Source organism: Sus scrofa, chromosome 1 (genome assembly GCF_000003025.6).
Source record: "Sus scrofa isolate TJ Tabasco breed Duroc chromosome 1, Sscrofa11.1, whole genome shotgun sequence".
In the NCBI taxonomy this organism is placed as follows: domain Eukaryota; kingdom Metazoa; phylum Chordata; class Mammalia; order Artiodactyla; family Suidae; genus Sus; species Sus scrofa.
Window position 1 is genome coordinate 155,990,274 of NC_010443.5, and position 24,888 is coordinate 156,015,161.

Consider the following 24,888-nt stretch of genomic DNA (forward strand, 5'->3'; position numbering starts at 1 on the left):
CCAGAGCCACAGCAATGCAGGATCTGAGCCATGTCTGAAACCTACACCACAGCTCATGGCAATGCCAGATCCTTAACCCACTGAGCGAGGCCAGGGATCAAACCCACAACCTCATGGTTCCCAGTCAGATTCGTTCACCACTGAGTTACGATGGGAACTCCAGAAAGCCTCAGTTTCTTTATCTGTGAAGTAGAGTTAAATATGATGTTTAAATCAATTAAATATCTATGAATTAGAAAAGTTCCTAGCAATATATGTTTTTCAATCAGTACTTTCTTAAGAGGATGAGTTTGGTATGAGTTATTTGGTTTAAATTCTTACTTATGAAAGTGTGGTAGGCAGAACAACAGCTCCTCAAAGATGTTCAGGTCCTAAATCCCCAGAACCTGTGAATGTTCTCTTTGGCGGCAAACATTTTGCCGATGTGATTAAGAATTTTAAAGTGGGAGGATTGTCTTGGATTACCCAAGTAGGCTCAGTGTGATCCCACTGGGTTCCTGTAAAGAAAAGAGAGCAGCCTGGATGACCCAGGTGAGTCCAATGTAATCACAGGCGTTCTCTTAAGAGGAAAGTCTTGCGGATTTTCAGGTGCACCCAATAGAATCACCAGGTCTTTATAAAGGAAAGAGTGTCAGTGATGCCATAATGGAAGTGAGTTTGGTGGGCGTTGTTGCTGGTTTTTGAATCTGGAGGATGAGGCTATTTCCAGAACTGGGAGAAGGCAAATAAACGGATTTTTACCTAAAGTTTTGAAGAGGGAAACCGTTCCTGCCAACACTGTGGTTTTACACAAGGCTCATTTGGACCTCTGACTTCTGTAAGATATTAAGTTTTGTTGTTTTAAGCCTCTAATTTTGTGGTAATATGTTACAGGGGCAAGGGGAAGCTAATACAGAGAACAACAGAACATTTCATTAATTCTCTCCATTCCCACAACACCTTTAAAATGGAGAACTTTAATACTACTAAAGTTTCGTCATAAATTTCTTACATTCCCTCTAAAGAATCTCTCTGAACACTCTGAAATTCCTGGATAGCATGTAACTTGTTCCTCCTTCCAGAATTCGGCCCCGACTGCTTGGTGGTCTCCTCCCGGAGTTTTGTAACACTTTTTCCAGGCAGCTCCACACCACTAGGCCCTTAGCCCACAGAGCTATAACCTTTGTTGCAGCAACAAGAAACTGCAGTATATAGCTTAGGTTATTAAAAGCTTGTAGATGGTGTCATGGCTGTGCCCTCTTTTATAATCTATGCCTGTTCAGGTTGTCAAACCGAAGTTTGTGTGCTTTGAGGCACCGTGAGGTCAAACTGACACTCCAGAGTTTGGAGCAGAGAAAGGTTTATTGCAAGGGCCAAACAGGAAGAATGTTCAACTTGCACTCCAAAGGCCTGAACTCCCCAGTGGATATCAGGGAAGAGTTTTTAAATGAAAAATTGGGGTGAGGGCTGTTGGGGGTAGCGGTGCAACTTTCAGATTGGGTGGTGGTGAGGTAACAGCGCTCTAGGAATAATGTGCTTACCATGAAAGTAACATCCCCCACCTGGATCCAGGCCTTAGTCCCTAGAAGAGCTCAAAGGAATATTACATATTCCTTGAAGTGGAACCAGGTCTCTGCATTATTGCTGTACTCTGGTTTGACAGCTTTTTCTTTATTTCCACATTCGCTCACTTCTCTGATTAGTAATTGTTTAGATCTACCCTTTGAAACTCAGGGATGGTCTAGGAGGCTGAAGCCTTTTTCCCACAAATGGGGAGCACAGGAAGGCTTTTGTATCTGGAGGGCCTTGCGGGGCTCTGCTCAGTTTCAATCCCTTGACTTTGATACTCTTCAGTCTTGAGAAAAAGAATTGGACAAGATAGGGAATCATTTTAGGTAAAGGTTAATCATTCACTCAGAAGAGGAACTCCATTTTCTGGGGATGTAGTTTCATTACTACAATCCTGAAACCCTTGCAGATCAGTAGTTTTATTCCTACATCTGTCTCAAGTTGAAGACTTCACATATTTCTATGTAATGGTTATAAACTAGAGTTCTTGAACTCTTTTAATTGATATAAATGGATTAAGAGGCCAAAAGAGAAATTCAGGCAAGGTTTGTTTGGTTTTTAGGCTGCACCCACATATGGAGGTTCCCGGACTAGGGGCCCAATTGGAGCTACAGCTGCCGGCCTATGTCACAGCTCACAGCAACACCGATCCTTAATCCACTGAGCAAGGCCGGGGATTGAACCCGTATCCTCATGGATTCTAGTCTGATTCGATTCCACTGAGCCACAATGGGAACTCCCAGGCAAATTTTTACTGGGACTCATGCTTTAGGGTGAGGGATGGAGAACAAGTAACAGGTGCTCTTGTTCATTCTCCTAGGCATGGGTGGGGCAAGCTGGTTCCTTAAATAGGGTGGGGGTTGGTTTGGCAGGTTGGCCCAAAGGGGTGGCTTGTGTGGTCTGCCCACCCACCCTTTGTGGTCCTGGAGCAGAGATTATGCATAGTACTCTGCTTTTTTTGCAGGAACATCAGAAGTGTCCATTGGACTTTTGGCCTTTTTTTTTTTTTTTAATTTATTGCTATTTACCCCAACACACATTTTTTTCCCCACTGTACAGCATGGGGGACCCAGTTACACATACATGTATACATAGTTTTTTCTCCCATTGTTGTGCTGCATTGTAAGTATCTAGACATAGTTCTCAGTGCTACTCAGCAGGATCTCATTAACAATGACTTTGGCCTTTTTCTATCTTATTGTTCATGATTGGCCCCAACTGGGCATGCTTGCAATTAGTTTAGTCCCTTGATTTCTTTGTATTCTATTGCTCTAGGGAACATCTGTCCAGGAGCAAGCACTGCAGTTAAGGGTCCTAGTTCCCAGTCTATCTAATGACCATCCAGAGGAAAGAAAAAATAAGCACCTAAAACAGATTGCAGTTGTGGTGCCATAAAATGAACTCTTCATTATATGTATATTTTTTATTGGGATTAATTTGTTTTTTTAGGCTTGTTTGATAAAGTACAGGATGTCAAGTTAAATTGAGTATCAGATGAGTTCAAGTCATGGCTCAACGGAAACAAATCTGACAAGGATCCATGAGGATGCGGGTTAAATCCCTGGCCTCCCTCAGTGGGTTAAATCCGGTGTTGCTGTGAGCCATGGTGTAGGTTACAGATGCAACTTGCATCTGGCATTGCTGTGGCATAGGCTGGCGGCTACAATTCTGATTAGACCCCTAGCCTGGGAACCTCCATATGCTGAGGCTATGGCCCTAAAAAAACAAACAAACAAAAAAAAATGAGTTTCAGACAAATAACAAGTAACACTTTTAGTGTAAGTATATCCCATACCATATTTGGTACATAATTTACATTAAAACTGTGTTTTGAAATTAGACGAAACTTGGCATATTAGATTACATTTAATCCAGCAACAATATTTTTGTCATTACATCCCGATTCCAGTGTTTGTTCTGAGATTTAGTTTTGTATTTTGAAAATCCACAGTAAACCACTATATCAGTTGAGAGCAGTCTTTTTTTTTCCAAATGTGATTTATGCACAAAATAAAACACTTAAAATCACTGTCCTCATGACTCCCCACATTCCTACTGTTGTTGTGATAGTATTAATAGTAATAGTAGCAGCAATAGCCTTAGTTGCAAAATTTGGCATTTCTAATTTTAAAACACTAGTAAATAGAAAATGTTAGTAATTCAAATGTCTATTACTTGTCTTTGAAGACTTGAGATAGTGTTATCTCACACCATTACAGGTAGAGACCATGATTTGCTTTGTATATATTTTGAAATGATCGCAACATTGTCTTATTTAACATCCATTTGTCTTATTTAATATCCATTACCATACACAGTTAGAAATTGTGTGTGATGAGGACTTTTTAAGATCTATTCTCAACCACTTTCAAATATAAAATACAGTATTAACTATAATCACTATGCTGTACACTACATCCCTTTGACTTATAATAACTGAAGGTTTGTAGCTTTTGATCACCTTTATCCATTTGGCCCATCTCCCATCCCCCCTGCCTCTGGTAATCTATTCTCTGTATAAGTTCTTTAAGATTTCCACATAAAGACAAGATAATATAGTATTTCACTGACTTACCACTTAGCAAAATAATCTCTAGGTCCATCCATACTCTTGCAAAGGGCAAAATTTCCCTTTTTTTTTTTTTTTTCTTGGCTGAATAATATTGATTCACATAGGCCACATTTTCTTTATCCATTCTTCCACCAATAAACACTAGGTTGCTTCCATGTCTTAGCTATTATAAATAATACTGCAATGAAAATGAAGGTACATATATCTTTTCCAGTTAGCATATTTGTGTTCTTTGGGGAATAAATACTCAGGAATTTCTGGCTCATATGGTAGTCCTATTCTTAATTTGAGGACCCTCCATAGCATTTTCCATAGTGGCTGCACCAAGTTATGTTTCCACCAAAAGTGCACACATGTTCCCTTTTTTCCACCTCCTTACCAGCACTTGTTCTAATTTTGATAACACCTATGCTAACAGGTGTGAGGTGATAGTTCATTGTGGTTTGATTTGCATTTCTCTGATGGTATTATATATACATCAATTTATAAAATTCCTCTTTATTTGATCATGCCTTGTTCTCTAGACATAACTATCACACGTTACCTAGTACCTAGGATTCTAGGTAACTATAAACTTTAATTTTTAAATATAGTCAGCTAGCTCACAAAGCAGACTAGATCTAGTTTCGTATTTGTTGTTAGCTTTAACTAGGAAAGGTGTGTGCCAAAGTCTGATACACATGTACTCATCTCTAATAAGTAGCCAATGCAATCATTTGAAGCCACTGGCATTGTCCTTTTTTTAATGTAGTTATTCTGTAACTCAAATAAAACCTAAGAATGATAATGGAACAGTTTTATGCTGTAAAATTTGCACCAACTTACTCTTTGCCCTCCTACTTACTTGTATAGGGTCTTGAATAAACATTTACTCATTTGTTTGACATACCTAAGAAGTTGGTATCTAACTTTTCCTAATGTTGCTTACTTCATTCTCAAACTATAAAACAATAAAAAGCTTTCTGGCAGCCTGGGAAAGATTTCCATGTTCACTACTGCTGAAAGATGCTTTATGTCATCACTACCCTTAAATGCCTCTGAAACATGTTAATTCAGGTGTCAACACATTTCAGAATTGCATCAGGTTGTGATCTGTCTATATGTATTTCAAACTATAGTTATATAAGGCTTATCAGCCACCTAATAATTATCATAATACAACATATGCTTCTTTGATAGCAAATCTGAATTTAGTTTGTCCAATTTGAGTTCTCTGTAAGATGTCTGATTCCACATCAATACAGGTTTCTAGAGAGAACCTGTATCTAGCATCTTGTTGCTCTTAATGGCTAATTACAATACCAGGCCATATTTTTAGTGAAAAGTTGAATTATGTATTGTTTTATTCAGCTAATTCTTCTCAGGCCTTCAGTAATTCATTAATCTTCTTGAGTAAGATAGTTGAATAGGGCTGTGTGATCAATTAGATGATATTCTGTTCATCAAAAATTCAGATGCAATGTATTTATCTTTGAGGGCAGCTTTGGCAAACACTAACCTATATTTTGCATGTTAATCAGGATAGTAGGAAGCCTTTGCTGCTCTCTCTTAAGAACCTAGCATTGAATCTTAAGTAGAGCTCTATAAGTGTATGCACATAGCTTTTTATAGAATCATTCTTTGTATTATCCAAATTGGATCTCTATTTAAACTAAAAAAAAAAAAGTTTATTTCCAACTTTGGTAAAATGTAGGGGAAAAAATGTGTTTTAGATGGAAACATTAAGCAAATAATCCTAAATACCACATTGAAAAAAAGAAAAAACTGAATATTGAATAGTTTTTCCCTCTTAGAACTCTTTGTATACTAACTGAAATGTTTTCTTACATGAGAAGGAATGGCCTAATAGGTCAAACACCAGTGTCTATATCAAATGTTCTACCTTTGTCCCAGATACAGACTTAACTATAATCATGAAGCACTGTATATTTCAAATTCGCTGAAAAGTTGAGCCCATGCTTCATATAATAAAGGGGAAGTGAGTAGAGAGAAATCTAGGGAAGACATGCTAGTTCAGTTATGAAGACAACAGCTTTAGAATCAGCTTTTAATATCTGATGCTTGTGTTTTATTTCTCTTTATTTAGCTTTTTTAACTCAGGGATTCTTTTTTTTAAACGTTAAATTTTATTTTACATTGGATTATATCTGTTTTATAATGCTGTGTTAGTTTCAGTTATGCATATACATCCATTCTTTTTCGTTCCCCATATAGTTTATTATAAGTAGAATGTTGAGTAGTATGCTATGCTATGCAGTAGGTCCTTATCAATCATCTGTCTTATATATAGTAGTATCTAGTGGTTGTTTTTTTGGCCACTAAGCAGCATATAGAGTTCCAAGACCAGGGATCTGATCTGTGCTGCTGCTGTGGACAACACTAGATCCCCAATCCAGCCTGCCAGGCCAGGGATCAAACCCGAGTCCCAGAGCTCCCAAGACACAACCACCGAGCCCCTTGTGCCACAGTGGGAACCCCAGTAGTATGTGTATGTTAATCCCAAACTCCTAATTTTTCCCTACCCCAGGATATTTGTGTTCTTGAATAAGCTTCCCATTCTTTCTGTTCTGAAATTTCCCCTTTCATGTAATGGAGATGATAATTGTACTGTTCTAGATGGCAGAATATGAGGTTTAAGGATACTACCATTCTTCAAATGGAGTAAACACATCAGTCTCTGGATTTTTCAGACAAGATTCTTAAAAGGGAAGTAATAGAAACACCAAGTTAAATCCTGACACAAACAGGTGATAGGGGGCTTTCAGGTTGGGTGACTTAGGGCCTTGATGTAAGAGAGATGGTAGTTCCTTCCTTCATTGTTTGGATATCTTCAATTTTTCTTTTCTATGCATAGAATACTAGAGAAAGCAAACAAGGAAGATAGACACTCAAGAGACTAGAAAAAGCTGAATGTGAACTCTTACTAGAAAGAGTGAAGAGTAAGAAGAAAAATGTCCTAGAATAGTCTGTTTTCCTTAGCAATCGACTGTGCTAATAACCTATGAGATAGCTTTTTCAACTTCCAACTTTTTTGATCAAAATATATAATTAAAACTCTTTCCAATTTAAGAGTATAATGGCATAAAATGCTAAATAGTGAAATGTGATTTGTGTTTGGCAATGTTTTCCTCCAAATGTGATTTTGGGGGTTTTTTTCAAATTAGAGATCAAAACATAAATAGCCAACTGTGTTGATAAGTACATAGACCTGCAGACACTATTTACAATATTTTTGAGCCCTTTAAAAAAAATTACTGAACTAAACATTAGTCTCAATACCAATAATACAAATTTAATTGAATATTTGCCATCTATCATTTTTAGCAGTTTGATTATTAAAATAAGTTGCAAAGCTATGAAGGTGTTAACTATAAAGAATATATATTTAAAATATATTTTAATAAAATAATTTTTACACTATAAGTATTGTATCAAGTATTCATACTACATTTCCCATATATTCACACATACTTGAATCTATAAACCTCTGCATATTTTGTATGGAGTAGATGTACATTTTTCTATTAAAAAGTGACAAAGTAACTGTGTTTTGACCAAATCCTTAAGTGGGAAATTTTCATGACTGTTATCATTAGAATAGGTTTGTCACCATTTTTGTCTAAAGACAGAATATAAAATATCTTTTATACTTGGGTAACCACACTATTTGGGGTGATTTGAACAACATCCTTTGTAATAACCCCTTATAAAATGAGCAATCGAAAAATAGAAAAAAATGATAGAACTGTTATGGCCTTAACATATTTTATGAAATATTTAAAGAGTAGCAACATTTAAAGAGGTATCCTATATCTGTACTGACTGCCCCAGATTCTAATTACCTATTTATATAACAGGTTGTAGAAAGCCATCCTCAATTCAATGCCTCATGCATTTCTTTATATTGTGAGGCAAACAATTGCTAGGTGAGGATTCAAGGATGGATAAGATACCCAAACAGGGTCTATAATTCTCATTTTTCAAGATTTAGCTTCACTTGATAAAGTTATACATGTGAATAAAAATGAATAATCTATTTTGATCTGTTTTTTTTTTTTTTTTCAGGCCATTTGGACTAGGAATAAAGAATAAAAGCATCTCTGCTTCACAGGAGAGCAGTCACCAAGGGGGGGGGTACCAGAAGAGGTAAGTCAGTCATTGCTCTTTGCTTCCCTGCTGGATGGAGGTAAGCAAATTATTTGTCAATGCAATTAGCAGTGGAGTGTCTAACAACAAAACAACTGAATTTTTTGCGTTTACCGTTTGTCTTGGGTAACAAGACAATTGTTTAAGTATGAAGCAGTTTTGACAGCAGAGAGACTTATCCTTCTTAAGCCACTGAATCTGTTCTATTTATTGGGTAGTAAATTTCCTTAAAATGCTCTCATCATTATCCAAATAACAGGCTGAAAATTACTCAGAATATAAATTGTTCTAGATATCTCTATTTTGTGTAACATGAATATTGCAGAATCTAGCCCAGCTGACACCTGTTCTCTTTTGGCACTCTTTTACAAAATAGGGAAGTGGGTTTTTTGGTATGTGTTTGTAGAGTATTTTGGTTTTTCGTTTTTGGCTGTTTTGGAGAAGTGAGCTCTAATACTGACTACCTAGAGTTTGTCTTCACCCTGTGAAACTGAGTCTGAGTTCTCCCACAAATGGCCCTCCCTTATCACATCAACCATAAATATACTGGTTCCCAAGGCCACTCTTACTTTGGACCAACAGACTATAAATTCAGAGTTCTCGCTAGATCTTCAGGTTTGATAATTCACTAGAATAATTCACAAACCTCAGGAAAGTTATGCTATTTTATTATAGCAAAAAGGATAAATCAGAACCAACAAAAAGGGGGGGTGCACGGTATAAGGATCCAGGAAGATCTTGAACATGATGCTTCCATGTCCTCTCCCATGGGGTCAGGACAGGTCACCTTCTCAGCACACTGTTCACATTGATGTCTAACAATATGCACAAAGTACTATCAAGCAGAAAAACTCACTCACTCAAGCTTTAGTGTCAAGAGTTTCATTGGGATTTCATTAACATAGTCACAATTGAAATCAACTTCCTGACCAATAATTCAGCCTCTCCCTATCTCCTTCAGAGGGGAGGACTGATGTCATGTGACTCAAAGTCCCAGGCCTTATAATCACATGGTTGGTCTTTCTAGCTTTACTAGCTCCTATACTGAATCATTTGTGCCTTAGCTCCCTAGGAGCCAAAGGCTCTTCTGCCATGGGATGATTTTATACTTACTTAAATAAGCTGCTTTGATTCTCATTACCTATTTCCTTGCCCCAAATCATAGCCTTACAATTCGTCCTCCATCTCTAATCTTTTTGACTTCAAACAGCCAAGTAGTCCACTGCCAGAAGGAAATGTTCTTGTTTGCTCAAATTCTTAGTCTGATATTTTATGTGTCAATAGGAAGATGATAGTTTTACTGATTTTGAAAGTTCTATTGGTCCATTAACAGAACCTTCCAAATGTGCTTAGCTTTTCACAACTTAGCCTCTAGATGTTTTACCAAATAGATGCTTGTCCTGCTTAAAGTTAATTTAATATTTCATGTCTGAATTTCATGCATTTTGTTATCTAAGTCACTTTGACTTCTAATAATTTTCTGTGAATATAGTACATATGTGTCTAGTATCTGGAATACAGTAAATTAAGTACAGAAATCTTCAGTGACTAATTCCCAAACATCAAAGATCAAATGTTTTTTAAACTCACTAGATTGGGGTATCTGCCAAGATTTACCATAGTATAGGTAAAAGATGTCCAACCAATCCACAACCATAGCTGCAAACATTAGTGTACACTGGTCTTTTAATATATATGACTCCAAATATAAAAAGCTTCACCTAATTCAAATTTTCCTTGAAAAATTAACTTACTAGCTGCAAGCCAAGGATGTGAGTGGATCCATTCCTCACCACTTATGTATCTCCATAACCTTACGTATCTCCATAACCTATGTATTAAATGATTAATAACCAATCCACATAAAATTGTTAGTAGGAAATATAGGGAAAACATCATGTAGAAAAGTAGCATGTCACTATATAAAGTTTAATAAAATGATGCATCATAGACAAATGAGAGGTTGTAACTTATTCCTGAAACTAATTAGAAGATTTGCTGGCTTTTGTGTCTTCTATCCTCTATTTCTTTGTCCTTTTGCCTATAATGATCATCTACACTGGTCAATGCCTTCTAACAAATGAGTTTTTGGATATTCTGCTTTAATAGTGTCTCAGAACTTTGTTACTATATATTTTGGAGTATAATGGTACAAGGCATGCAAGTAAATCATCTAGAGTCCACTCATTCTTTCATGAGTATACTACATTTGAAATTTTTCTTGATTGTCATGGGGAAATACCTTGCTGATACTGAATTTTGCTTATTTGAAACTAAAAAACTAAAAATTGTCATGTGGCCTCTGATAAAGGAGTACCTCTTGCCATACTAAAATGATGGGGTCCATGAAATTACATCATCATCCAGTATTGGATCAAAATTTAAAAAGAACAAACAAGGACATTTCAAGAGGCTAGTGCTCCCTAAACCAGTGTATTTGAGCAGAGATTCTGAACTATAGCTGGTATCCATGGCTCCTCCTATAGTTCTTGATAAATCTAAATCAGAAGTCTGCCTTCAAAAATCACTATCATTTCCTTTATTATATATCAAAGAATTATTGATACTATATTAGCATTACTATGTGATTCACATAACCAAAACTATTCTGGAAAAAGATAAAACTGGCTGTGGTATCTTGAGCTAGAAGTTTCAATCTATCTAACCTAACTAGTTAAAACAAATGAAAAATTTCATCTCAGTGGGGTTCAATTCCTTTTCAATCCCACATTCTTAGATTGAAAAAGAATTGGCAACTTAAATTAGCAAATCCCTGCAACTCTTAATGAAAGACTTCTACAATTCTCCCCAGGATACTTTGTTATCTATATCTTATCTGAATGGATAGGGCTAGAGACTGTGGCTGTCAGGATGGTAGCTGATTTTCCATTACAAGTAATCAATTTGAATGGTCAATTACAATATATTCAATCAAGGCAAGACCAGAGTTGTCCCCTTCAAGGAAGAAGGGACTTCACTGGTTGCCAAGAAAACATCACTAGGGCTTTGGAAATAGGAATACACCAAATCCCCAAAAGATTTCCCTTGAAATTCTTAGTCTCTTACCTGATAAGTATCCAAATTTTCATATAGGACATCTGATGAAGCAGGAAATTACATTTCTGCTTCCTTAGGGAACAAAATAGTACAGGTGTTTGCATAAAATATTATAGCTCTGCAAATGTTAGGAAGATTCTTTTAGAAGAGTTTCAGGAATCCCCTATGGTTTAGACTGTTCATTGCATTAAGAATTTAGAGACTAAAGTCTGTCATTATTTTTGGTTCTTCAGCCATCTCATACTGTAGCTGTATAATTCTTGATGGATCTCAAAGCTTGCCTTCAATGGGGAATTTATTCCAGGTGGCCCCCAAAAATAATGCAGTCAGCCATCATGCTATTTGCATGTGTGCAGTATTTCAGTAGTTATTAACTGGTTTGCAATTGTCTAACCCCAGTTAGATCATGGATACACTTCCAAATTTACCTGTTTACTTGAACCTCACTTTTAATAGTCTTCTGATGAGTCAGGTAGTCCTAAATAGAGAATGAATTTAATCTCTAGAGAATGAGTATTTTAGATGGAAAAAGTGAGTACCTCATAGGGTTTACTAAAAGGTTAGGGAATTAGGCTAAGGGAATCAGCAGGAAAAGCGAATGTCAAGTACCAAAACAGTACATAAAGAATGGATTGTTCTGTGGCCTCTTCTGCTGACCACTTGATGTCCCCAAAAGGGTGATATCACTTGATAGAGTATCACTTTGTTGAACTGAATGAATCCCCAATTAGCTTCTTGTTTTGAAATATTTCTATAACTCCCCATATTCTACTACTAATGACATTTATGACCTCAATGCAAGAGGAAGAAAAGGGAAAAATAATACCTTTTACATGGGAGGAGGAGAGGGGGAAAGACTCACTTCAAGTACATAACCCAATGCTTAATTTCATCCAGTAATATTCAGAACTATGAAAATATCTTAACATGAAGAATAAAACAATCATTTGAATGCAAGTTCATTGTTAAAATTTCCATAGATAACTTTTCATACTTTACCTTAGGAAATACTTAAAAGGCCACCTGATTTGGTATTTAAATACTTAAGCCTCTTCTCTAACTGCCTAGAGGAAATTTCTAATGCTACTATATTTAATATAGCATGCCTTGCAATATTTCACTAGAATCACCTAAAACTCCAGAGAAATCATATTCTTTATGGGTTCCATAAATGGTGTCATTTTTAAGAGCACAATTTCAAAAGGCACATATGAGAATATAGTGATACGACAAAGTCTGTCTGGGATATTCAAACAGACACCTAAATCTCCAAGGGGCTGGGTAGAGGTCAACATTTATACAATATTTATAATGAAAAGCCTGAGAAACATCTTTCTACTGTTACATTTCATGTACATCACTACATTATCCACCATGAAGCTGACATTTTTACTGGCTGAGGTATTACTGCTTCAAAATCAAACTCAAAATCAAGTTTTTTTTAGTTTAGAACTGAAATATCCCACAAAGACAATCAAACAAGTACATTTCAAGTTGCATACTGTTATATTTTGTCAGAAATGATTCAACAATTCAGGCAACCTAGGCTAATCCTTTGGGAAAAAAAATGATGATTAGCCAGCTATTGCTAAATTAAACACAACATGTAGAAAAATTATCTTATAATAAAACTGGAAAAAATTTTTGATAGTATTAATAGTATAAAGTGTAAATGCTGGATGTGTGTATATATGCTGTGTGTGTGTGGTAAGTCATGGTAAGTGGAGTGAAAATTGCTTAGAAGTTAGACACAAATAAAATTTCCAAGTTCCCTTCTCACCCTTGTGATGTAGAACTAATAATCTTTACACATGTGTACATTAGTTTAACTATAAAATGTAGATTATCCTTACTCATAAGAACAAATTGAAGACTCAAGTCTTATGCAAACATAATTAAGAATGAAGCTGTACTAAAACTAGGAGAAATCCTAATTTTAAATTCCATGTTAAATATAAGAAAAAATGTACATCTGCTAGTCTTCTCCATGACACACAGGATGTACCAGCTAATTGTCCTCTTTCTGTCTCTGTAAGCAGATCTCCAGCTAAAGGAAATTTGGTTTCATTAACTTATTGAAGATAATTATATATTGCTCACATATTGACTGTAAGGATAGAAAATTCAAACGTCAGAAGTTGCTATTGTGGCTCAGCAGAAATGAATCTGATTAGAATCCATGAGGATGAAAGTTAAATCCCTGGCCTTGCTCAATCAAGGATCTGGCATTGCCGTGAACTGTGGTGTAGGTCGCAGACACGGCTCGGATTCCATGTTTCTTTGGTTGTGGCATAGGCTGATGGCTCCAGCTCCGATTTGACCCCTAGCCTGGGAATCTCCATAAGCCATGAGCGTAGCCCCCACCCCCACCCAAAAGACAAAAAATTCAAATGTCCAGTTACTCTAAATTCCAATGACTTCTGAAATTTGAGATAATTTTTGAAATTAAAGTCAAGAAATAGGGAAAATGGCAGTTGTTGGCAGCTTCAACAGCCTGTCCTTTCATATAAACATAAAAAATTAAGCAAAATTTTCAGAATCATCTTTGTCAGACCTTAGAAAAACAATCAAAGGCTGCAATAACCAAGCAAGTAGTTGTCTGGGGCTTGGTGAAAGGGGTATTATAGGAAGTGAGAGTTTAATGAGTACCCCATACTCATTTCCTTTAAGTGTTAAGTACTCTGAAACCAGAGTGGTAAAAGTTGTCCAATTTGAGTGTACTACATCCCAACTGAATTATAGATCTTAAAACTGTTACAAGAAATTTTTGTTTTTTTCTGTAATGAAAACCTGATAAAATATGAAATATGAATAGTTCAACATTTATTAAAGTCTCCAACATAAAGTCCAAATGGTTTTTCTTATAAAATTTATAATTTAAAGTAAAAACACATGGAGTTCTCGTCGTGGCGCAGTGGTTAACGAATCCAACTAGGAACCATGAAGTTGCGGGTTCGGTCCCTGCCCTTGCTCAGTGGGTTAATGATCCGGCGTTGCCGTGAGCTGTGGTGTAGGTTGCAGATGCGGCTTGGATCCTGCGTTGCTGTGGCTCTGGCGTGGGCTGGTGGCTACAGCTCCAATTCGACCCCTAGCCTGGGAACTTCCATATGCCGCAGGAGTGGCCCAAGAAATAGCTAAAAAGACAAAAAAAAAAAAAAAAATTAAAAACACCAAAAATTTTTGAATACCATCAAAAGAAATACAACATGAAGAATATGCCATGACAAAGTAGAGATTATCCTAAGAATGCGAGCTCAGCTCAATATTGAAAAATCATTGAGTAGGGATCACTGTGCTAACAGAATACAAGAGAAACAAATATGACATAATTTCAGAGACAAGTACATGGAAATATATAACATCCATTAGGAAAACTAGTGTCATGGAGTTCTGTCAAGGGAACTAACTAGCATCCACAAGGACACAGGTTGGATCCCTGGCCTTGCTTAGTGGCTTAAGGATCTGGCATTACCATGAGCTGTGGTGTAAGTCGTAGATGCAGATTCAATTTGGCGTGACTGGTGTAGGCTAGCAGCTACAGATCATTTTGACCCCTATACTGGGAACCTCCATGTGCTATGGGTGTGGACCTAAAAAGAAAAAAAAAATAGTGTCTTAAAAATCCACCCTAAGACTGACATAACATCGATGCTTCATCTCAGGACACAGCCGTGAGTGTATACTTGAGTCAAAAAGGCAGAAATGCTGGTAAGTAGCCACTGGCCATCAACATGGATAGGGGCCATTACAACCAGAAGGAGCTACTAAAACACAAATCCTAGGGACAAATCTCTTATTTCCTCACACACCAGAAGCAGGCTACCTTAAATAGACAAATGAACAATATACCAATCAGCTTCTGAGAGAAACACTGTGAAAAGTAGTGGCCAAGTGTAGAGATCAGAAGTAAAAACTTAGATGAAACATGACTGAAAAGTGTTTAAATTACTCTTTTGTGCAATGCAAGCTTTGTCAAAATATTAATTTTTTTTTTTTTTTGTCTTTTTGCCATTTTCTAGGGCTGCTCCTGCAGCATATGGAGGTTTCCAGGTTAGGCGTTGAATCAGAGCTGTAGCCACAGGCCTACGCCAGAGCCACAGCAACTTGGGATTCAAGCCGCATCTGCAACCTACACCACAGCTCACGGCAACACTGGATCCTTAACCCACTAAGCAAGGCCAAGGATCAAACCCGCAACCTCATGGTTTCTGGTCGGATTTGTTAACCACTGAGCCACGACAGGAACTCCATAAAATACTTAATTTTTTTGACTTAATTATATTTTGAAAATTTGTATTGCATTAAGTTTTGAAACCATTAATTGTAATATCAAGTACTAATGAAATAAACTATAAAATGTTAAATGTCACTTGTTATATAAATTCGATGAACAAATTCTAAGTCCACAAATTGAAGAGAAATTAACATTAATGTATTTTTTCTAAGATATCCAGTTGATACAGACTTTAAAATTAAAACATTTCTAAAGTGCAGGTCAGTTAATAGCAGATACTAAATTGGATGCTAAGAGCAATTCTGAAGGCTGAAGTGAAAAAATTGATCATACAATAATCTCAAATTACTATATAACACACATGAACAAAAACCTAGAAGGCAAATGTGTATATATATCTCTCTATATTTGCATAGATACAAAAAAAGGCCAAAGTTTATACTTGGCCCTTAAAGCTGAGATCTAGTACTGCTTTCTCTATTTTTTGGAAAGTATATGTTTTGTATATATATTCAATGGTTATTTGCATTATATAATATGCATATATAATGCATTATACATATTCTAACCTCCAGTGATGACATTCTTATCATAGACCAAATATACAATATTTTCTGTCACTTTATATAACACCAATAGCTTTCAAATCATGAAAAAGGAAACACAGTTCAATATATAAAGACTCTCTGGGACCAAAAGGTTTGTTAAAAGAATCCTCTGCCTCCATGGTCATCTCATCATAAATCTGTATTGGTAAATATCAGTGGATCATACTAATAGATTTTGATGAATTTATGCTACAAATATGTAATAGGCAATTTAATTGTTGCCTTTCTAATTTTCAGATTTCTTTATCTCAAAAATACTTTGCCAGTGTTAGCACTGGCTTGTGTATCCAACATAATAGTGAGGCCAAACTGAAATGTCAGTTTGGAACAGAGAAAGGTTTATCACAGGACATGCAAGGAGACAGGATAGCTCATGCCAGCCACAAAAACCTCTAATTCCTTGAACAAAGCTGTAAAGCATTTTTAAAAGCCAGGTGAGGAACGTAGGTGGTAGGGTAAGTGACCAGCTTGTGCAGGGTTCTGATTGGCTGATGTTGAAGTCACAGGGAAGTGTCACAGGGGTTAACATGATCAGTTCTTAGTCTCCAGTAGGCCTGGAGACTATGTGCTCATGGTCTTCAAGTAGTTAACATCTTCCATTTGGTAAGGGGTTGAGGGTGGCGAGGTTCACATTTTTAAAACAACTTAGGCAATGTGCATCAGATACTGTTTATCTAGGTACTTCAGAGAGGCGCTAAAGAGAAGATCTAGGGGAAGGGCCTGTCCAGGAAGGCTCTGTTGCATCAGCTGGACTTAAGCTCAAAATTCAAGTATTCTCACCAACATGAACTACTTATCCTGTGATATTAACCCAATAACTCATTGCATACTCACAATTTGAGCTCCAGGTTATTAAACAAATCGTCTTCCCACATTGTCACTCTAAAGGAATTTGTCTAATTTTAGATTTTGTTTTCCATAAAGTGAGATTATATTCATTTCTGCCTATGAAAGACATGATTAAAATCCCAAAACGCAGCCCTGAAATAACTGTTTTGAAGGATATTGCATGCCTAAAGCCATTGACTTCTTTCCTTAATCTCAAAAACCAATGAATCTTTAATGTGCTTAGGTGCAGGGTCAGCAGCATATGAATTCTTTGCAACCATTGTTAACCAATCATTAAAAGAGGGGTGAGGAGAAAGAAATCTTCTATTTTAATAATCTAAACCTAGTTTGACTGTGTTTCCCACTGATAAAAATGTAGTATCCTATCTCAGAGTAATATGAACATAGAACTAAATGTTATCATCCAATGGCACATGGCATTGACAAGGCAGAAGAAAGTCTCCGGTGTGGTGAATTGGTGTTAGGTTTAAAAAAGTACCACTCTTCTTAAAGCCACAGAGATTCCTTAATATTAACTGAAAGGTCTATCTGCTCACATTCTAAATTATAGAGAAGCATATTTTGTAAAAGATGACTGCTCCAAAATAAACATACACAGCTTATATTGTGAAGTTCCTTTCACCTCGTTGAATTTCTTTATGCCTCTATTCTTACCTGATTACAGATGAGAAATCTAGTACAATTAGCACTTATTTAACGTCATTGTTCTGACAGATACTGGTAGGATTCACATACTTAAACATTTCATATTAGCAACCATCTTTTTGACCTCATTTGACAGGTAAGGAGAAAGGTCATGAAAATTTTAGCATTGTACCTGGAGTCTAATAGCTAGTGGCTACCTATTGCCTCCTTTGTTAAAGCTTGTTAGCCAAAGCATTGCATAATCATAAGCCATTCAAAGTGTTGCATAAGTATTTTCAAAAGCTCATCAGAAAGCCTATAATGCCTCCATATGCCTTTCTGGGTATGTTATGTATGCCTCAGTATCAATACGCTATGAGAGCAGCATATGGTTCTTTGATGGAATGTAATGGAAAATGACAGGCTGTTTGAAGATGCTCTGTCACCAATTTCATGAATAATGTATTAGTGTAACAGGTATAATCAGTGTCATTTAAGCCTCCAGCCTCCAGAGAGACAACAGCAGCATGCCGAAAAACCGATTATCTCTTTGGATGTTTTAAATGGGAATTTTATTTCAAATATTACTCCTTTATTTTGAAATAAGGTTATATATTTCCACGCAGAAATGAAACTAAAAATAATTACAGTATTTTAATAATTGAAGTCAAACTTGATTTAAATCCAAGAAATTAAAAAAAAATACTTATAGGGACACATCTTACATACTTAAAAATTGTGAAATTTTATTACTCAGATATTTTCAAGGGTAAATGCTTCACAAAGTTACTGATATTAGAATCCTAAAGATAGAATACTTTATAACATGTTCTAATCTGTTAGAATAAACCTTCCATATAAAATATAGTAAAAACTCTAATTTTATAATAGCTGTTTTCACATTGATCCAGAAAACAACTTTCAGGAATCTGATAAAATTAGTATGATTAGATAGCTTAATAAAATAGGTAACTCTTTTTAATATAAATTTGTTTAACATGAGTCATTCTTCTAAAATTGAGACAAATAACATGTGCCCGACAGCAAGCTATGCCCTAGCTGAAGTAACCCTGCTAGTTATGGTAGGCTTTCATTTTTACTGATTGTTTTTTTTTTTTTCCCAGAAGAGTGAAGGGATTGACTGTTTTTAATGAATATGCATATAATGTATACAGTTAATCCCTTGGGATAAGAATCACTGCATTCTCATTTTTAAATTTCCCCACAAGGCATACAGATTTGTACATAATGTACTATACAAATATTATTCCATTATCACATTGAATATAAAGGTAAACACATTTTTTAATAAGAGGGAAATCACACTTTGCATACTGATAGCTAAGTCATTAGAATTGGTAATTTTAGCATTAACACGTGGCTTAAAAAAGGACTATCATGCATTGTTACAAGGAGCATGTTTTAACAATTAACAATGGCATTTAAACAAATTGCATTATAGTAATCATTTAGGTCAGTTCCACAAAGGTATATCTTTGACAAAGTGACCTAATTTTTATAAGTTGGTAATAGATCACAGGAATCACTACATATGAGGCTTTATATCTATTTTCCGGTCCATCCTTCCCACCTAAATACTATCCCCTTTAAAAAATCCCTGGAAACAGACTATTTGAACATTTTCAGTGACAGTTGCTTTAAGCCACTAAGTTGGTGGTGATTGGTTATAGCAGCAATAGGAAGCCAATATACCTTTCACTTTCCTACATCCACTTCAACCATTTTTCCTTATCTACTGCTTGATACATCAGATTTACTATTCAATGACCATATCATTTTACTACCTAATAAAGTCCAGTGCTGAAATCTAAATAGATAACATCTTTTTTCTCCTCCGAGACGAGAGATAAAATCAAAATAGAAATCATGTTTTTCCTCATCTAACTTACAACTTATTACTCACAATCAAGTTCAGCTTCCAAAGTCACATGCCACCCACTTTTGAGAGGCCATCTTGCTTAGCTAAATCTGCTGCTCTACAGCCCTATTGCCTTTTTACTGCTGAAGCTACTGGGAAAAAAATGAGGTAAAGAATGGGTCTGGCTAAAGTTGGTGGCATTTTGGCTAGAATTGGAATATATTAGGGAAATACTGATCCATTTAGTGTTTACTGGGTAGATTCATAATATTTATTAAGCATGTAATTATTATTTATTGATCTAGGCAGAGATAAAACAGAAAAATATACATGTACTTTCACCATGGAGCTTTATTATCAATTATATATCATTAATGTTGGATGAATTATTGTACAAGAAGCTTTTGAAAATCTGTTTCTGTTTACATAAGGTAAATAGAGACATTATGGTAGGTGTTTTTCAAATGCCAATTTCATGGCAAAAATAGGTATAAAAATTTGCTGTGGTAGTGTTGATAATGTTAGAATAAATGGCGGTAGGCATTGAAAAGCAATTTAAATTTGTAAAATTGTCCTACAAAATAAATCAGTGAAGGTGTATGTGAGTTACAAGGAAGTATTCAAATTCTCCATATTTCATAAATCTTAGCTATAGAAAAGCACAAGTGTTTTAAATTCTAATGAGCTCTTCAGAAATTATTTTTACAACATATACCATCCTTTTGTACTTTTCAATTAGTTTTCAAAACTTTTTTAAATTTTAAATTGCATGTTTGAAGTAAAGTAATATCCTTTCCATAAAGTCCTAAAGTGATGCTTTGTTTATAAGTAATCTTGGATTTGACCTAAGAAACAATCAATTCAATGGTGCTAAACCAATAACAAATTGGTTTGGCTTTTACAAACTGAATTTTATAATTTAGAACCTCTTTGTATTTATCTTTAGGGACATTGGATTAAATAACCTCTAAGCACAATCAGCATAAAGTAAACATTTCAATGATAAGTTTTGGCTTCTAAATCTTAGTGAATTCATAGTTAGCCTAGTATCTTCCATTTTCTCCAATAGGCTTCTATTCTCTGCAGTAACTTCTAAGACTGTGAAAACAACTGTGGTCATCTAACTCAGGAAGACAATTAACAATACTACTGACACAGTTATCAACTGATTTTAATGATTCTCAGCATAAAGCCAAAAATAGGTTGGAATCATTGAATGCAGTGTACTAAGAATTATAAATGAGCCAACTGATATTGCTATTATTTTTCAACAGTTTAGTTTGGAGAAGAATGTTGGAGACAACTTTGACCCCTGAAGTGGTGTTTTTGATAAATCCACCCTTAGCTTTGAGGAGACAATCTTTGTATTTAAACCTAGTGCTAGGAACACCTGCCAAAAAAAATAAAAAGTTAATTTGATAAGAATTTAATCAAATAAAACATCATATAAAAATTATAAGGTTAAGTACATCAATGAGGACAATAAGATGATCTACAACTTCATAGATACACCTGTGCTAAGTACACTATATTCCAGTGCCTAAGCCTGCATTGAGATTGAGTCCCACTATTAACAAATAAATACGTATATCTCCATTACAGGCACTATTTAAAAACAGTGTTGACCTGTGGTACCTAGGATTTCTCCAGGAAATACATTACAATGTTAGTCTAGATAAGCTACAGTTAAAAACAGTATCTAGGTAGTTGGCTACTTAAATATCCAAGATTTAAAAATGACCAGAAGACTTCTTCCAGATTCTAAATTGGTAGCCAGTTTATTCACTGGCAGTTTAAAAAAACAAACAAACAAAAACTTGAGCAGTTGTATTAATATATTACTGAGCAATAAGTAAAATATCCACAGAAAAAGGATATATGCACCAATATTTTAATACTGCCTGTAAAAAAACATAAGACAATGTATTAAAGAATGATGCTCAATTAAAATTAGCTCTATGAAAGTTTTTATTTGTAAGTCTTAATCTTGGATATTTAGCGAAGCAAAATAAAATGCATCTGTTAATAATCAAAAATTTAAAAATTGACTGAGCAAAGCTGTGTTCCATTTAGCTATGCCTTATTGCAACTAAATTGGCTGTAGGAAGAAGTCAGATTTGTAGAAATATGACTTAGTCATCTAAAATTATTGGATTTGCTGCTTGACAGAGCATTTACCCTAAAACTTGACACTGATTCAAGGAAAATATCTTTCTCCTTCACAATGTAGGAGAGATAACTGAATCCCAGAAAAGGTAAGCCACTTGACCAAGATGACACAAGTGATTGGTGATAGATTAAATTAAACTCTTTAAATCATTCAGAACTTCAATAAAAAGACTACACAAGTGAATACCCAGGTCTTAGTGTTCTTTTTGTGTAGTTAATACAGTAACACTTAGGATTGTCTGAAAGGAGAAATTATACTGATTTCTTGAATTATTTTTGTAACTTATCTACTTATTTCTGGGGTATTCTTCCCTCAATATTAAGTTGCTCTTTTTTTTTAATCTCAATAACCTCTTTCCCTTATATCTTAATTAGATAAGACCTTCTCTTAGTTGACTCTTGGCCTTTGTGAAAATGTAATTATCATCTCCCTTAATCTTTTAAACTCCTTGTTAAATATTTCCTTTGACATCTTCTATATCAACTCATTCCTTAGTGAATAGGAAAATGAGTAAACAGGAGTGTAGAGTTGTTTTTTTTTTTTAATTTATGAATGATGCTCAGGGTAAGCATTCATCAGTTTTGAGTCAGTGAAGCTGTCAGACTGAAGGAGAATGTCACAAATGAGAAAAAACTAGATGGTTAAGAAATCTCAGTGTTAGAAACATAATCCATTTTATTTTCTATAGCAATAAGATAACCAATAAATGTTTCTTTGACTCAGTCAATAGCATATATAGTATGGGGATCTGTACAAATACAACTTTTAAAACTGACTTTGTTTAGGTGCAAATTAAAAACGTCCATTTTAATTGTACAGGTCAATGAGTTTTGACAAATGCACACAACCATGTATTCTCAACCATAATCAAGATATTAAACAGCTCTATCAACACAAAGTTCCTTTTATCTATTTCAAGTCATTTTCTTACTACCTTCCTCTTTAGCAAAAACTGGTCTATTTTTGTTGACAGAGATTAGATGTCTTTTCTAGAGATAGATAACAAAATGAGTGATACTATATATATTCTGCTGTATCTACTGCTACTCAGTGTGATGTTTTTGAAGTTCATCTATGTTGTTAACATGTACCAATAGTCTGTTGCTATTTATTGTGGAGTAGTATTTCATTGTATGGAAATATCACATTCAGTTTAACTATTGCTAGTTGAATGATGTTCTAATTGGTTACTAGTTTGGGGATACGAAGAATAGATACGATAGGAATTTGAGTTTAGGTGAACGTATATTTTCATTTCTCCTTGGTAAATAACAAGGAGTAGAATTGCTGAATTATGGTCTGTGTATGCTGAACTTTTAAAAAATGGCAATTACATAAGATAACATGAGTTTGAAATTTTATATCAACAAATGTAAGAATTCCAATTTGTCCACATCCTTTCTTGCCTTTTTAAATTTTAATCATTCTACTAGGTTTGTGGTGGTACCATGTTGTAGTCCTAATTTTTCTTCCCTAATCAGTGTTGCTGAGCAACTTGGCCGTGTGCTATATATCAATCACATTATCTTCTTTGGGGCAAGTTTATCCCATTATCTAAGCAGACTGTAAATTTTTGACAGAGGTGTTGTGAATATCTTTTCCCAGCTTATAGCCTGTTTTGCCCTATCTTGTAGTGCCTTTTCAAGGGCTAGTTTGTGACTCCTAAGGAATTTGTCCCTTTAAAAAATGTTTCCTTTTCCTGTCCATGATTTATGTATTCCACCTAAAAAATCTTTAACTGTTCCTAAGTTCTCAAGAATTTTCCAGAAACTTAGATTTAAACCAGTTCCAAGAAGCTGAGAGACTCCTCCTGCCCCCAAGTTAGCTAAATAAATGAAGCAGCACTGTCATACTTTTGAAAGTCAAAATTTAAATTGTTGAAGGAAGCTAGAGGTAGAAGAAACATTCTATACCGCGGACTATTAAAAAGTGATAAGAGTTTGGTGGGAACCACACAGCTGGGGATCAATGGAGGAACATCTTCAAATAATAAAAACATACTGTAAACCCAGAAAAATATAGGCAAAATACTTGATCACACACAAACACTGAGAGAATTCATTCCATTTGAACTTTCAACTTCACTATAAGACATATTTTCACAAGTAGAAAGAAAATTATACCAGAAGGAAATAACCCTTACATAGAAAGAGGGCAGAAGGGAAACAGACACAAATACCTATAAAACACTTTTCTTAATAATAGCCTCTTTTTTTTTCTAGAGTTTGATAAGCTTAAGTGGTAAAGAGTAAGAATTTAACAGGTTCTTTACTGACTTCTTAAAATTTGGATAACCATTCCCCCTTCTGCCTTTAATTCTGTATTTTGATTCCACAAAAATTATTTCCTAGGCTAAGTCTAAAAAGGAAAATTGTCTTAGAAGCTTATTTCAGTAGGCACACCACTTGAAAAAATAGTATACAAAGCAAAATGTGCAAATTTTTTCATACCTTAACTCCTTGAGTTTGTATCTTCCATCTACTCATAGAATAATCAGAATGGCTTCTTCTCATAAGTCAGGTTTCCAGTTCCATGTAATTTACTTGGAAACCCTCACTGACAACAGAATGATTTTCCTGTGGTACTCTATTCCATAGCATTCTGATGATTTCTACATAGCTGATAGCATACGCTTTTATAAATATGTATTTATACCTTGTTAAATTCCTTTCTTCCTGATGAGTGCTCAAATTCCATTTTACTATTTATATATGATATAACCTTGGGCAAGTTATTTAACCTGCCTGTGACATAGCCTTCGTCATAAAAGTGGGAATTAAATAGTATTTATATTTCTGAGGGTTCATAGGAAGGGAAACAGGTTAATGCAAGTAAAGGTTAAATTGTTGCCTGGCCCATTTAATAGTTCAATAGCTATTAGATGGTACCATTATGGTTATTAATATTAGAGATAAAAAGTTCCCTGAGAACAGACACTGTATTCAAGACTTTGTGCCCTGTGCCTGATTAGCACAAATATTTAGCTAAGTAAGTGAATAATACATTAGACACCTTCTCTTTAAATGAAAAAAATACATATTTGAACATGATTATTTTCAGTAATCCTATTAACAAGGTGAAAAGTACATATATTTAGAGCTGCAATGAAATTGTTATTCCAGTACTAATGGCAGTTTTATAAAATACTACCAACTCTTCAGAAAACATATTATCATGTGCGTCCAACCTCTTGAAAGTATT

General features: G+C 35.1%; 1 long non-coding RNA gene across 4 annotated transcripts in view; it reads left to right on the forward strand.

Annotated features, from left to right (window-relative positions):
* LOC110261625 overlaps window positions 622-24,888 on the forward strand; it is a 194,782-nt gene continuing 170,515 nt past the window's right edge. For 2 of the 4 annotated variants that reach the window (XR_002345990.1, XR_002345992.1), the window contains exons 1-2: window positions 631-817; window positions 8,186-8,266. This is a non-coding gene — a long non-coding RNA (uncharacterized LOC110261625). Of the gene's footprint in view, window positions 818-8,185; window positions 8,267-24,888 lie in introns of all 4 variants that reach the window. The other 2 variants (XR_002345989.1, XR_002345995.1) reach the window with 2 other exon arrangements.